Here is a 10,954-nt window from a genome sequence, read left to right as displayed (position 1 = left end):
AATACACCTGTGAAGATTTTGCTGCTGACTATTGTTATGAATAAATTCAGTTTTATATTGAAAATGTTAATTAAAATGCTATTAACTGTTCAAACCCCGTTAAAATCCCCTTATGTGCATGCTTGTTTGACTCCGGCAAATATGCAAATCGCGAACCGAGCGCAAAATCCCGAAAAGAGCCCCAAGGACAATGACCCACGCCAAATTCGGGGCCGCGGACCGGATCGGACGATCGGCAAGAGGTCCCCGGACAGCACCGGACCCGCGGAGTAGCCACCAACATGCCCCCCTAATGTAAACAGTGCGACTGCGGGATCAGGACCCCGGGCAACGAGCCGCAAATTGCCTTTCTGGGCACGCCTCCGAGGACGGAAGCCCCGGTTCTGCTGCCTAGCAGACCCGATCTTCTTCTCCGCGTCGCCAAGTGGGAGCAGTGGTGGTGTGCACGACCCCTCGGGCCCCCAACCCAGAGCTAGTCACCTAATAAAGGCCTTAAAAAGGAGCAGGTCTCCTGGCCCATTTATTTCAACTATGAAAGCTTTTACCTGTCAAGGGTGACACGCACATAAAAAGCCTGCTGGTGACTCTTGGCTCTTTCTGCTCGAGTTCACTCCTGGAAGTGAGGTGAGGCATCCGGAGCATTCAGCTCCTCCCAGTGGGGGAAGGCAGTGCCCCAGAGTCACGGGCAGAGGAGAACACCTGGCAAAAGTGACACCTACCAGAAGTGACATCCACTAAAGGTAACACGCAGCCGTGGTGACACGGGCAGATGTGACACCCTGACTGGGGAGGACTGGGGAAGCTGCGCTGTCCCTGCGTTCGTCCCGCCGCTCCTGAAGGAGCGTTCGGGGACCGCAGAGCAGGTAATGAGGTGCTCTGGCTGCGCAGCTGCCTCGCCCCGGGTGTCCCTCTGGGACTCGCGATTTACTCCTGAACCTGCTTCAAGGGACAAGTCCCCTCTCCGGTGTGCGGTGACCCCCTCCGGTCATCTCACCTTCCCCTCCTTCCTTGAGCATCCCTGTGCTGGCGGCGTCACGTGTTTGGTCTTTGATGCCTTTAATCCCATCCCCAGCGCCCGAGAGGGGGGAGAGAAATTTGCGGAAGAGAAGTGAGCCACACGCCTAGAGCAGGATCCTGGTGGGAGCGGAGCTGCGGCAGGGAGGGAGGCGGGAGCTTCCGCGCGGGGCTGTTCAGCGGATCGGGTAAATCTCCCGCTTGGTTCGGGTAGATGGCCCGCTGGGATCGGGCTGTCCCAGAGGGATGCTTCCCCTTCCACTGTGGGCGATAAGGGGGCGGGTGGTGCACCGAGGCTGGGTGAATGGGGAAAGGGGGGCCACGAAGTTATGGTTGATGAGCAGCCGCAACTCCTCATCAGGGCTGGGCTTGGCTGCTGTGGCTGCAGCAGCTGAGCCAGCAAGGAGGTGGGAACCCTCCATGGATCAAGATGTTTTCTGTGCTTGCTTCCAGGGATGTGCCTGTACACGGCGACGAGCGAGGACAAGCGCGCCTCAAGAAAAGGCCCCTGCCTTAGGGGAGGTGAATGGATTATTAAGGGAACGGGGGAGAAGCCAGCCAGCTTCTGCCCTGCTCTGTCCCACCCAGAGAAACCCTCGCCCGAGGCAGATGCGTGGTGAGAATCTCTCTAGTCTGAAATCCGAGCAATGAGCTGAGGACTGGGTGTTAGCATTCAGGAACACACATAATCAGTGGATGTGATTATATGTAGGTGCTTGTATTAAAGAGCTCTGGGAATCAGGGGTACAGACCCAAATCTGACTCCAACATGGCTTTCGAGTTGAGTGTATTTTATATTCTATTGTTATAATACTTGCATATTAATTATTAAACTTATATTGTTCTATTGTATACATTGACTTTATTCAAGCATGAGTTTCTCGTGATCTTTCTCAAGCCTCTGACCACAGTTTCTCATGATTAGTCTTATGATTAAACAGTAATTATATTTAATTACTAAACAATCATTGTGAGAACCCCGGCCTTGCTCTGGGGTCTCATATGGTGGTGAAATTCCTCCTCCAGCCCGTGCTTCCAAAGAAAAACTCCGCAGGCTTTAGCTGTTCGGTCTCAAGGCAGTTTATTGCTAGTTATCTAACAAATTATGTTCTTGGACTGCGGCTGTTTGATCAGCAGCCTGGGTAGAGGCACACACACACACTGACATCCTCTCTATCTGCTGTCTTCTTCGTCTCTCGCCCTGCCCAGGGCTGCTGCTATCTTTTATATGATATATTATGTATAACATGTTTACAATTATTCCCCAATACCTACTACCTACGTTGCCAAGTGTTTTTCTACTCCAAACCAATCTGTGAGTGCCAACATCACCAAGAACATGGAGGTAAGGAAGAAGAAGGAGGAAGAACAGGATCAGCCCACTTTCCTCCATCTTAGAACTTTTGACCCCCACGTACAAAGTGAAAACCCCTCTGTACATGTGCTAAAACCCCCCTGTACTAAAAAAAATTTCCCCTCTACTTTGTAATTACTTATACTATACTATCTAACCTTTTGTGATTGCTTGTTCCACCTCCAAAGTTGGTAATTCATTCCATGGCTCAAACTCAAAATCACAGCTGTTTTTCAGCTGTCTGCCAGGGTCTAGAATGCTTCTGACTAAGGCCTGGAACCTCTAAAAATGTCTGAGAGACATTTTGAGTTCCCACACATCATCACATCTAACAATTATATCATTTATCATGTATTAGCTACACAGGTGCAGTTCTAGCAAGGTACAAGGCCTACACTTTCCCAGGGTATTTTCTCAGGGCCTACTAAGCTTAATTTTCCCTCCAGCCCCCAAATTCCCATGATTTAAAAACCCTTTTATTATCATGGGCACACTGAAATGTCCTCTGTGTGTGTCCTGCAAGGAGGGCTAGAGAGTGGTGGTGAGACCAGCTTTTCTTATCTAACACACCTTTTACTCTTTGACCCTCCCCACTGAGGTAACTGCTGTTAATCCCGGTGCTTTACACGTTACATTGTTTTACCTTGTGCTACCTGAAGGTAGTGAGGAGCAGCTAAGAAACCCAATGTTTGAAGTCGCTGACATTTAGAATCCAAGGCTGTTGAGGAAATCTACAGTTGTGCTGTGATGCAGCAAAACATGAAAAATGCTGATGTACACTACAGGTTCCTGGGCTGGCTTCTCTCCTGCAGTAACTGAGAAAATAAATTATGTACAACCATCAGGGTACATCAGTTCAGCAAGCATTCACAAGCACAAAAACCAGAAGGAACATCCTCTTGCACATGTGAAACCTGCTGATTTCTTGTCTGTCCAACAAGGGCATTACTAATTGTACCACACTTTTTTTTTCCAGCTCCTGCATTTACCTCGTTTTCTCCCCTCGGGGCTCAAGCATATCACCAGGAACCCCCAGAACCAAGGCAATTCCATTCAGCACGCCTTCTTGTGCAGGAGAAACACTCTGGTTCATGCGTTGTTTGGGGGAGGGGAGAAAGAGGGTGGATATTCCTCAGGCACAAGTAGTAAAACAAGTAGTAAACTTTCTCCACTCCCACTTCATCTGATCTGACTGCTGGGTAGGAACAGAGGGAGCATTGCTTTCCCATGGGATTGCCTTGCAGGGACCACAGCCAGGTGAAATGAGCTCTGTTCAGGTTTATGTGACAGAGAAAAATTAATACACATGAGAAACAAGACAGAACTTGGAGAAATAAGTGTAATTAATATATATTGAGTTCACAGCCTCTTTCACTGGTGGCATGGTCTTATCCTCTTAGTTCAAACAAAATGGGCAAAGTGTCATTCACCTGCCACAGCTATGTCCCTCCTTTCTTAGTTCAGTAGCTTTCAAGCTGTGCCTCATGGATTTTTATGAACAACCTGTAAAAGTTAACACAGTCTGATGGGAATAGCAAGCCAGCCTATGATTAAATTTTTATTCAAGATTTAAGTCAGCAGTTTCTGGTGTTACCTAATTGGTCACAGTTACACCCCGCATATTTGTGCACTTTTATTGTTCTAATGGTGCTTAAGTTCCATCTCCTTGGACCGAAGAGGTCTGTACATTCACTGACAGGCCCTGAGGAATGGCAGATCAAAACAGACAGCAGAACCTTCAATTTCTATCTCATGCACCACGTAACTTTTCCTAAGAGCCAAGTCCTCTGCCCCTCTCTAGCCAAGTCTCTTACACTTCAAGCTGTCATTAATCTGTAAGAGTGTTACATCAGTTCTAAGGGAGCTAAGAGCTTAAGTACAGCAGCCCTAATCTTTGCTTGGTTTATCTGATGATAAAATAACAGATGCCATTCGTCATTTATGAACAACAAAAGAACAGTTGCTTTCAGCAGTACTTGAGGAGGTGAGAGATATATTTGGTACCTGCAAATACAATTTAAAAACTACTGTTCTCTTACCATCAAGGTTCCTCTGAATGTTTTTTAGCAGCACAGCTCTTGCTGGGATGGTTTGTATATTCTAAGGAGCCCAACTCGCACTTTGGCATGGAAGTGCAAAAAATCAGATCTGTGGATGCTTGGCTTCTGCTGTTGTCAAGGGGGGCCTGACACATTGCAGAAATACTATCTGGCACCTGACCTACTAAAAGCTGTCAGAAACAAGAGGAATTGCAGATAAGAAAAGCTGGCCATCTGGCCCAGTAACAGGGATCAGCTCATGACAGAGACATTAGGTTTTGGAATTTGAGGATATATGTACATTCCCTGTCAGCATGCCTGTATGTTACAAGAGATCTCTATGGCTCCTTGGGAAGCTTCCATTGGCTTCCTCAGATTTGAGCAGATGTTCATCACAGCACTAAAGATGCCCTGGACCTTTGGTCCCACCAGGAGTCTTCTGAGGGAGTGGTCTACAGGGGCCTCAGATAGCATAATCCAATCTTCCACCGCAGAGATGAGAGGACACTTGGGCTGTTGTAGTTCCCATGAGTTTATTGCAAGGTGAAGTAGGAGGATGACAGGGAAACAGACTCCAAGAGCCTCCTCCAGGGAAGGGGTCACGACATATAACACGGGAAGGATAGGAAGGGTCAGGGTACATAGGGACCAATGGGAAGAAGGCTCAGGGGAGGAGCAGGGATGGGGTAACATAACTAGAACCAATGGGAATAAGGGGAAAGAGTGGTTAGCATAGAGTAACCAATGGAGAACCAAAGAACATGGAACTTTCTAGAACTGAGGGATGGTGCAAACAGTGACTGACAGAAACTGGGGAGGGTGCAACATATGATAGACATGGGGAAGGCAGGGGCAGGAGTCTTATACATTAGTGGTTTCCCAGGGCAACCTTGGACTGCTCTCCCCAGGCCTGCCTCCCACACAGCACCACAAGGGCTCTGTCTCTGCCAGAGAGGATTCATCAGCAGAGAAGCTGGTCCTGAGCTGGCAACTTTTCTGCATGGTGTAAGGCTGGGGTGTAGAAAAGCTTTTCACACAAAAGTTTCAGTTTGGGTGCTGCTATAGGATGAAAAGTGTAAAGGACCACTTGTGTGAGTACCATGACTCCAGCCACTGCTATGGCCCAGTTGGGACTGTGACAGCCTATGACATTTCCTTGACATTTTCCAAGAGCCTGCTTTTGTTTCCCTCTTTCATTCTTTTGTAAAGAGATGACTCTATGGCTCTGACCAAATGACTTCATCCAGCTGTTTTTATGTTAGGAAAGAAATGGCTTTCCTCACTGACACTGAGAAGTTTAGATAGGCCAAAAGGAGTAATTTAATAATGTAATTGTACAGAAATTTTTGTCTTTTTCTCATGGTAAAGGAAGGAGAAGGCAGATGGTCTCTCTTATATTCTGGAGGAATCTAAAATTTTGCAGTTTTGAAACATGTAGGAGATATTTTTTCCAGGAACAATCCAGTAGATTAAAAACAAGATTAGTGACATAAGAAAATTCATGTGAACAGTCTAATTACCCTGATTTTTGTGTAAGCTTCTGAAAACCAGGCTGTGAGATGTCTAGGCAGCCAGAGAAACAGAACAGAAAAGTCAAATATTGCTAAATTTAACTTGTGTGAAAGTGAATGCTTGCTTAAAGTGAGTGTGTATGTGTGTACAAAAATATTATATATTTATCTGAATATTTCAGTTTTAAATTCAAGGCATATACTTTTAAATTGCATTCTTTTAGATAAGAAGTAGGAGTAAATGGCTTAATTACAACATGTTAATGTTGCTGTGCCCATCTATTTCACAGGGTCTAGTAAGGAGGAGACATCTGAGAGAAAGAGACACACACATTATCTTTAGCATACACAGGTCCATGCCTCACACTCTAGGGAGGAGAGTGAAAAAATCCACAGTTGGAAGTGTGTGAGCAGCAGGAGGGAAGCATGTGTGACTCCAAAGAGGTAAAAGTTTCTCTCTAATATGTGCTAGACTAAGATACAAAACATCTGGCTTTGCTTCGTGTCTGTGGTCTAAACATTGTTATGCCACGGTCACCAGGCGGAAATTCTTGAGTTCTGTGCCTTTAACAGAAAGGGATTTTCACATATCCTGCATCCACCTTGTCTGTGTTTGAAGCACAGTAACAAACACACAAAGTCCTTTTGGGCTTTATTAGATCAGAGTTCCTTTGTGCTAAAAAGGCCTTAGAGGTCTTTTGCTGGAAACTAAGTTTGGCTCATCTGTCCTCAACCTCCCAGGACTATTCTGTGATGCCTCCAGCATAAGGGATTCCACAGAAGCCTTGCATTTTAGCTTACTCAGAGACTAGTCCCCTGCTTTCTATTTTCTCTGTCAATTCCTATTTCAGTAACCATCCTTTTTTCTTCCTTTCTAGGCTTGGACAACCTGTGTAGGTTTGGCAGCAATGGCCCCAGTGGTATCCTGCAGTCCAGGGAGAAGGATGCCTTGGAAGTGAAGGATTGAGGGCCTAAGCAGTGCAGGAGTGCCCTCTTTCTGCAGCAGTTATATTACACTGAGCCTGGAAGCTTTGTGGGAAGTGGTGCCGTTGGTCCAGCCCTTTCATCCATCTCCTCACCCTGACTGTGGTGACTTTTTGTGTGCTGGCACCTTTGATCTGCCACCGTCTCCTTCACTCTTACTTCTACGTGCGGCGCTGGCACCTGAACCTCATGAGCGGGGATTTCCTGGAGCTGAACCAGCAGGAAGGCCAGGATGCCCTCCATTACTTTGAGAAGATGCAGATGCCAAATGCCTCTGAGGCCTCTGGCAGTGATATCTTCCAGCCCTTGCTGCTGATCACTATTATCACTGTGAAGAGGTGGAATAACTTCCACTATGTCTTGCAAGTGGCCTCCCACTTCCACCACCTCTCCAGAAATGTGGAGCGCGTTGTCAGAGCCACTGCATGCTCCTCTGTAATGTGGAGTCAGACCCCAGCAGCCATCAGGATGTCAGGCTGCTGAGCAGGTTCTTTCCTATGGTCAATTGTGACAGAACTGGAGAGAATCCTGACCCCAGCCTGAACCGGTCTGAGAAGGAGAAGCAGGACTATGTCTTCAGCCTGGAGCAGTCACTGTTAGTGTACAACCCAGAGTACATCCTCCTCGGGGAAGATGGTGCTGTGCCAGAGGAGGAGATATTTTGTGTATTGCAGCACCTCTTCTCGGCCTGGTTCTCCAAGCCCTACCTCAGAGACATTCTCTACTTCAAGCTGTACCATCCCAAGAGGCTACAGCACTACTTCAACCGCAAGCCCATAAGGATCCTGGGGTGGCTGGGCCTGGGCTTGTTCCTGGGGCCAGTGTTGAGCTGTGCATACTGCTGGGCTGTGGGGAGGGCAGGCCCCAGCTGGTGCCTGGTGGCGTTCTTTGCCCTGTACAGCATGGTCCTGTCAGAGCTGGTGGGGCAGCACTACGGGCTGGAGCTGTGCCACCTACACCCGGTGCTCTACAACGTGGTGCCAGACAGCAAGTGCTGCATGCCTGCATGCTTTTCCCCACTGCCTCCACCCACTGGGCCTCAGGATACGTGTGGGGACTGTGTTGCTGCGGGGGCTTTGCCAAGGACACGGCCCTCTACTCTATTCTGCATGGCAAGGATGAACGCCTTCGTGGTGGAGCCCAACCTGGTGTGGCACATGGGGATGTCCTCCAGTCTCTGACTGAACAATGACCCAAAATTGCTGTGAGCTGCTCCTGCCTTACCGCACAAAAAACACCGAGGGCACTCACCATGGGGCAGAGGGACAGTGTGCAAACTCGGATTCTGTGCTGCTTGCACCGGGCATCCTGTGTCTCCATGCAGGCAAAGAATAACTCTCTCTAAAAGTACAAGTTTTCTTAAAAAATCAGCTTTTATTAGTGGAAATCCTATTTAATATGAACTTGGAACTAATCACCATGTACCACCTGGGAGGGGAGTGGAGGATTCCAGCTCACTCTCTTTAGCCATTCCCAAAGAAAAGATCTCACATCAACAAGCACAGCTGTCCTGCCTACTCTTCTGGACAGTAGTTACAAAAATCCTCACTTTAGGGCCGCAGAAATGTTGGACAAAGTGAATGTTTAAAATTTAAGCTAATGAGGAGGGGAAGGCCTTATTTCACTATCCCTACTAAGGTCTCATCTCTGGTCTATCTCTGTTCCAAATATGTGGTTTTGGGCAGACCCTTTAAAAGCAGAAGTGGTTTGCAGGAACTTTCCCACAAATTCTGCCTAGATACTTCAAAATTGTGAAGTCTCTTTAGTTGTCTCCCTGTCTGCACCTCCACCATTCCCACTTCTTTTGCTTTGACCACAAGCTCTTAAAAACAAAACCTCTGCTGCTTCATAAAGGTCACCTCTCAGAGTAGGAATAGGAAAACAGAATCACAGCAACTGGTGTAACACAGATGGGTCACAAATACACATTTCCATTGATACATGACACACGTACACAATGATTGTTGTGTTGGTTGGGATCATCACTCGTACTGGATCCATTAAAAGAGGTCTTGTCAGTCACTGAATGAACTTAGACATTCAAAATGAATTTACCTTGACTTTATCTCAGCACAGAGGAAGAGGAAAGATTAGATCAGGTGCTCTTGTTGTGCAGGATCCTTGCTCATTCTGGGGCTGTAATTCACAGCTCAGATGAAGTGGTTCATTCACTGCTCCTGGGCAGAAAGCAAAATACCTGTGGGAAACAAAGACAGCTGTTCACATGAAAAAGCAACAATAGCACAGCACATCAAGGGGCCACTCTGACTGTGACCATATCTCCTGGTTGTTAGGCATCTGGGATAGGTACTTTGCACCAGGACAGTGGGCACAGTTAGATAAAACTTTGCAGATGACAAGAGACCTTATACTGAATTATAACAGGCAAAAATTGGGTATGTCTGATGAAAAGCCCACTTTGGCTGTAGTTAGCTTTGAATCAAATTAATTTCAAGGTGGCATTTGGTTGAACTATTTTAAAAAACATATTCCTTGCTTTGGAATGAACCGAGAAAATATTTTGTGTTGAGTTTAATCAACAGGAGTTGTTTGGTTTTTTCTTTTTGATAATGGATGGGCTCTACTTTGAATTTTCTTCTCCCAGGTGATTTATGCCTTAAGCTCCTAACAAGTCTGATTGTAGGTGAGAAATACCTAAAGCTCTTGAGAGATGAAGCCAAAGCAAATAGCAACCCTCCCCCTGTCATCATGGTGGGTATCAGTGACACAATACAGATGCACAATGCAGGTTATCACAGCAGTGACTTGATCTCCAGTAATCAGATGGATACCTTCAGAAAATCTTTGGAAATTTAGAGTGAGTAAAAACTGCTCGTGGGTTCCATACCATTCCAAAGGCAAGGCTTTTAGGCCTCCAGGCAGAGGACACCAGGAAAATGGCACACGCAAAACCACATTTTGTTCAGTCACTGAAAGCTCTGGAGATGCCAGGGTAGTCACACAGTGGCAGGTGGACGAATCTCTTCTCTGGCTTCACTGCAGTGGGGCTTGGGTGTCAGGATTTGAGTGTCACTGTGTATTTATTCCACCAAGTGATTGCACATACAACTGGTTTCTGTATCTTCAGCCGTGAATGTTTCAGTGCAGCGGGTTTGCTCTTCTCTCTTTTATATCTTTGTATTGTACAAATCCAGGACAGTGTTCTGTTTATTCCATTCATACTCATTCTTGCAAAGAAAATCTCACAGCAAGAAATGGGAGAGGCAATGGAAAAAGAATGCAAGCAAGAGAAAGAAAGTGAGAAAGAGAGAGAAAGGAAGAGAAAAGAGAGAGAAAGAAATAAGAAAAGACAGAGAGAGAAAGAAATAAGAAAAGACAGAGAGAAAGATATATGGAAGGAAGGATTCCAGGAAGGACTCAGGAAGGGAGGGAGGGAGTAAGAGACAAAGGAAGAAAGGAAGGGAGAAAGAGCAAAAGAGAAAGAGAGAGGAAGAGAGAAAGAAAGAGAGAGGGAGAGGAAGAGAGAAAGAAAGAGAGAGAGAAAGAGAGAGAAAGAGAGGGGAGGGAGTGGGGGGAGGTAGGGAGGTAGGGAAGATAGGGAAGGTAGGGAGGTAGGGAGGGAGGTAGGGAGGTAGGGAGGTAGGGAAGATAGGGAAGGTAGGGGAGGTAGGGAGGTAGGTAGGGAGGGGGAAGGAAGGAAGGAAGGAAGGAAGGAAGGAAGGAAGGAAGGAAGGAAGGAAGGAAGGAAGGAAGGAAGGAAGGAAGGAAGGAAGGAAGGAAGGAAGGAAGGAAGGAAGGAAGGAAGGAAGGAAGGAAGGAAGGAAGGAAGGAAGGAAGGAAGGAAGGAAGGAAGGAAGGAAGGAAGGAAGGAAGGAAGGAAGGAAGGAAGGAAGGAAGGAAGGAAGGAAGGAAGGAAGGGAGGAAGGGAGGGAGGGAGGGAGGGAGGGAGGGAGGGAGGGAGGGAGGGAGGGAGGGAGGGAGGGAGGGAGGGAGGGAGGGAGGGAGGGAGGGAGGGAGGGAGGGAGGGAGGGAGGGAGGGAGGGAGGGAGGGAGGGAGGGAGGGAGGGAGGGAGGGAGGGAGGGAGGGAGGG

The 10,954-nt window shown here is 47.3% G+C and overlaps 1 pseudogene; it reads left to right on the top strand.

The window, feature by feature from the left end:
• The first annotated feature begins 6,344 nt into the window (after positions 1-6,344).
• Positions 6,345-10,415, top strand: LOC110481210 (GPI-N-acetylgalactosamine transferase PGAP4-like; annotated as a pseudogene).
• Positions 10,416-10,954: the final 539 nt, after the last annotated feature.

The sequence above is a fragment of the Lonchura striata genome, chromosome Z (genome assembly GCF_050655825.1).
Source record: "Lonchura striata isolate lonStrDom1 chromosome Z, ASM5065582v1, whole genome shotgun sequence".
Lineage (NCBI taxonomy): Eukaryota > Metazoa > Chordata > Aves > Passeriformes > Estrildidae > Lonchura > Lonchura striata.
Note: the sequence above shows the minus strand (reverse complement) of the source record. Positions and strands in the feature narration are given on the sequence as shown.